This window comes from Amblyraja radiata, chromosome 38 (assembly GCF_010909765.2).
Source record: "Amblyraja radiata isolate CabotCenter1 chromosome 38, sAmbRad1.1.pri, whole genome shotgun sequence".
NCBI lineage: Eukaryota > Metazoa > Chordata > Chondrichthyes > Rajiformes > Rajidae > Amblyraja > Amblyraja radiata.
Window position 1 is genome coordinate 8358894 of NC_045993.1, and position 5000 is coordinate 8363893.

The window sequence follows — 5000 nt, forward strand, 5'->3', positions numbered from 1 at the left end:
CGGAGAACCATGTTCGATCCTGACTACGGGTGCTGTCTGTACGGAGTTTGCACGATCTCCCTGTGACCACGTGGGTTTTCTCCAGAATCTCCGGTTTCCTCCCACACTCCAAAGACGTTTGCAGGCTTGTAGTTTATAATAGGCCTGGTATCATTGTAAGTTGCCTCTAGTGTGTGTAGGATAGTGAAAGTGTGCTGGGAACGCTGTTTGTCGGGCCGAAGGGCCTGTTTCCTGTATCTCTAAACAATAGACAATAGACCATAGGTGCAGGAGTAGGCCATTCGGCCCTTCGAGCCAGCACCGCCATTCACTGTGATCATGGATGATCATCCACAATCAGTATCCCGCTCCTGCCTTCTCCCCATATCCCCTGACTCCGCTATCTTTATCTAACTCTCTCTTGAAAGCATCCAGAGAATTGGCCTCCACTGCCTTCTGAGGCAGAGATAGTTGAGGGACCATCAAAACATTTGGACAGGTACATCGATAGGATACGTTTAGAGGGATATGGGCCAAATGCAGGCAGGTAGGACTAGTGTAGATGGGACATGTTGGTCGGGTTGAGCAAGTCACATGCAGGCTGAGTTGTTTAGTTTAGAGATTCAGCGCGGAAACGGGCGCTTCGGCCCACCGAGTCCGCGCCGACCAGCGATCCCCGCACACTAAACACTATCCTACACACACTGGGGACAATTCACAATTTTACCGAAGCCAATTAACCTACGTACCTGTACGTCTTCGGAATGTGGGAGGAAACCGGAGATCCCGGAGAAGACTCAAGTGGGCAAGGAGAAGAACGTGCAAACTCCGTACAGACAGCGCCCATGGTCAGGATCGAACCCGGGACTCTGGTGCTGCAAGGCAGCAACTCTACCGCTGTGCCACCGTGCCGCCCCAAGTAGAACATGGCATCATGTTCGGCACGGACATTGTGGGCCGAAGGGCCTGTTCCTGTGATGCGCTGTTCTATATATTCTTTGGGGTTTACAAGATGCCTTTTCCACTACCAAAACCAAATTAAATAATGCAGATTAACTCTCCCGAAGATGAGGGTGACACTTTACTCTGTGGCTTCCAAGGTAAAGGGCCTGTCCCACTGTACGGGGTAATTCAAGAGTTCTCCTGAGTTTTCCCGATTCGAACTCGGAGAATGTCCGTAGCGGGTCCGTAGGAGTTCGCGGATGTCTCGTAGCGGCTCGTACGAGTAACGGTAGGTGCTCGGGAAATCCGGTAAACTCGTGACTTTTTTTTCAACACTGTGAAAAATGTCCACGAGTTAAAAAAATACTCGTGATGAAAGAAATTGTTACTTTTTACTCGTACGAGCCGCTACGAGACATCCACGGACTCCTACGGACCCGCTACGGACATTCTCCGAGTTCGAGTCAGGGGAAAGCTCGGGAGAACTCGTGAATTAACTCGTACGGTGGGACAGGGGCTTAAGGATGAAAATTGTGGGGGGGGGAGATTTTGTCATCCGGATGCCAACTTCATTGGGAGGCCCGTTGAGACTTCAGTGGTGCGCGTACACAAAGACGAGAAGTATCGTAAGGGAAAAGGTGTCACAAATACGGAGAGATTCTGATTAAATAATTCTATCCTACCTACTGGGGCCTCAGGTTCCCATGCTGTGAGACCCCAAAGAAACCTTTGCCATATCATTCGGAGAATTTGTATGAATATTTAGTCTGGTTTGCTTTAGAGTTACATCACGGAAACAGGCCCTTCGGCCCACTGAGTCCGTGCCGACCAACGACACTAACACTATCCTACACAAGCCATTTTAACCTACAAACCTTTAGGTCTCTTGAACTGGGATGAAACAGGAGCACCTGGAGAAAACCCCCGTGGGTCACGGGGAGAATGTACAAATTCCGTACTGCCGGCACCCGTAGTCAGGATCGAACCCGGGTCTCTGGCGCTGTGAGGCAGCAACTCTACCGCTGCGCCTCCTTCCTGTGACTGTGTTACCCACAGAGCCAACCTTGGCTGCAGCAGAGGGCATGCACTTTCTGCATTGGACTTCCTGCAGCCACTGTGTGTTCCTGGGCACAACAGTGACACCTACTGTTGGTTCTCCATAGCGCTGCCTCAAGAACGAAAGCAGTATCCTGTCACTAGCCGAACACAATAGAGACCAGCTTACAAAGAAAAAAGTTGTAATGTGCTGGAGTAACTCAAGGGGGCCAGGCGGCATCTCTCACCAACTTCTACAGATGCGCCTTAGGAAGCATTTTATCGGGATGCACCACAGTCTGGTTTGGGAACAGCTCCATGCAAGACTGCAAGAAATTGCAGAGAATTAATTGCAGATATAGCCCAGAACATCACGCAAACCAACCTCCCTTCCATTGACTCAATCCACACCTCACGCTGCCTCGGCAAGGCCAGCAGCACAACCAAGGACCAGTCTCACCTTGGACATTCCCTCTTCTCCCATCGGGCAAGAGGTGCAGAAGTGCAAAAACGCACACCTCCAGATTCAGGTCTGAAGAAGGGTTTCGGCCTGAAACGTTGCCTATTTCCTTTGCTCCATAGATGTTGCTGCACCCGCTGAGTTTCTCCAGCACTTTTGTCTACCTTCATGGACAGCTTCTTTCCAGCTGTTATCAGGCAACTGAACCATCCTATCACCAACTAGACAGCGGTCCTGACCAACCATCTACCTCATTAAAGACCCTCACACTATCTTTAATCGGACTTTACTGGACTTTATCTTGCACTAAACATTATTCCCATTATCCTGTATCTATACGCTGTGGACAGCTTGATTGTAATCATGTATTGTCTTTCCGCTGACTGGATAGCACGCAACAAACAAGCTTTTCACTGTACCTCGGTACACGTGACAACAATAATAATAATAATAATAATGGATGGGATTTATATAGCGCCTTTCTAATACTCAAGGCGCTTTACATCGCATTATTCATGCACTCCTCAGTCACACTCGGTGGTGGTAAGCTACTTCTGTAGCCACAGCTGCCCTGGGGCAGACTGACGGAAGCGTGGCTGCCAATCTGCGCCTACGGCCCCTCCGACCACCACCAATCACTCACACATTCACACATTCACACACAGGCAAAGGTGGGTGAAGTGTCTTGCCCAAGGACACAACGACAGTATGCACTCCAAGCGGGATTCGAACCGGCTATCTTCCGGTCGCCAGCCGAACACTTAGCCCATTGTGCCATCTGTCGTCCCCTCTCCTCTATCTTTCCCTCTCTCCTCGCTCTCTCTCTGTCCCTCTCTCTGCCCTCTCCTCTCCGCTATCTTTTCCTCTCCCTCTCCTCTCTCTCTGTCACCCTCTCTCTCCCTCTCCTCTACTCTATCTTTCCCTCTCTCCTCTCTCTCTCTCTCTCTGCCCTCTCCACTCATCTTCTCTCCTCGCCTCTCTCCCTCCTTCTCTCTTTCCCCCTCCTCTCCTCTATCTTTCCCTCTCCTTCTCCTTTCTCTCTGTCTCTCTCACCCACCTCTTTTCTAACTTTCCCTCTCCCTCTCTCCCTCCATCTCTCCTTCCCTCCCGCTCACCTTCACTCAATTCATAATGTTCACTAAATGTTTTATTTCTCCCTCTCTCTTTCTCTCCCTCCCCACCCCCCCTCCTCCCCTCCTCCCTCCCGCAGCCCACACTCCTCCATCTCTCCCTCCATCTCTCTCCCTCTCTCTCTTTACCACTCCCTCTATCTCTCTCCCCTCTTTTTCTCGGTGTCTCTCCTCTCCTCCCCTCCATCTCTCTCTCCTCCCCTGTTAGGAGGGAGAGATAGATCAGCCATGATTGAATGGCGGAGTAGGCTTGATGATCCAATAGCCTAATTCTGCTCCTATCTGATCTGAACCAAGGAACTGCAAATGCTGGTTTACAAAAAAAAGGCACAAAGAAACAAGGAACTGCAGAATCTGGTCACCTATCCACGTTCTCCAGGAACGCTTCCTGACGCTTATTCAGCCCAGCTTCCCTCTTCCGATTCTGGGACTGCAAGTGTCACCTTAAAAATCAAGCCCAGTCCACACTAGTAGAACATAGAGTGTATACTGGTAGCGTGGCCGAGCGGTCTAAGGCGCTGGATTAAGGCTCCAGTCTCTTTGCGGGGCGTGGGTTCGAATCCCACCGCTGCCATCATCTAGGACGGCACGGTGGCGCAGCGGCTGCCTTACGGCGAATGCAGCGCCTGAGACCCTGGCTCGATCCCGACTGCGGGTGCTGTCTGTACGGAGTTCGTACGCTCTCCCCGTGACCTGCGCGGGTTTTCTCCGAGATCTTCGGTTTCCTCCCACACTCCAAAGACGTGCAGGCTTGTAGGATGTAAAACATTGTCCCTAGTGTGTTGTGGGTGTAGGATAGTGTTCATGTGCGGGGATCGTTGGTCGGTGTGGGCCTGGTGGGCCGAAGGGCCCTGTTTCCGCGCTGTAACTTTAAATTAAGCTAAACTAAACAGTGGAGCGCAGGGACAGGCCCTTCGGCCCATTAAGATCTGCGCTGACCAACTTATCCCATCTGCCTGCACATAGTCAGTATCCTGCCTGTTGATGTACACTACAGTGTCAGTGGGGTAGTACTGAGGGAGTGCTGCTCTGCCAGAGTCCCACCACTGTAATCAGGCTTGGCCTGGCCAAGCTGGCCATCCACGAGTTAGACATTCTTGCTATTGAGGGAGTGCAGCGTAGGTTTACAAGGTTAATTCCCGGGATGGTGGGACTGTCATATGCTGAGAGAATGGAGCGGCTGGGCTTGTACACTCCGGAATTTAGAAGGATGAGAGGGGATCTTATTGAAACATATAAGATTATTAAGGGTTTGGACACGCTAGAGGCAGGAAACATGTTCCCGATGTTGGGGGAGTCCAGAACCAGGGTCCACACAGTTTAAGAATAAGGGGTAAGCCATTTAGAACGGAGACGAGGAAACACTTTTTCTCACAGAGAGTGGTGAGTCTGTGGAATTCTCTGCCTCAGAGGGCGGTGGAGGCCGGTTCTCTGGATGCTTTCAAGAGAGAGCT

The 5000-nt window shown here is 51.1% G+C and overlaps 1 non-coding gene across 1 annotated transcript; it reads left to right on the forward strand.

Moving 5' to 3' along the window:
* The first annotated feature begins 4037 nt into the window (after positions 1-4037).
* On the forward strand, positions 4038-4120 carry trnal-aag. The gene has a single exon. It is a non-coding gene; the product is annotated as a tRNA-Leu (tRNA).
* Positions 4121-5000: the final 880 nt, after the last annotated feature.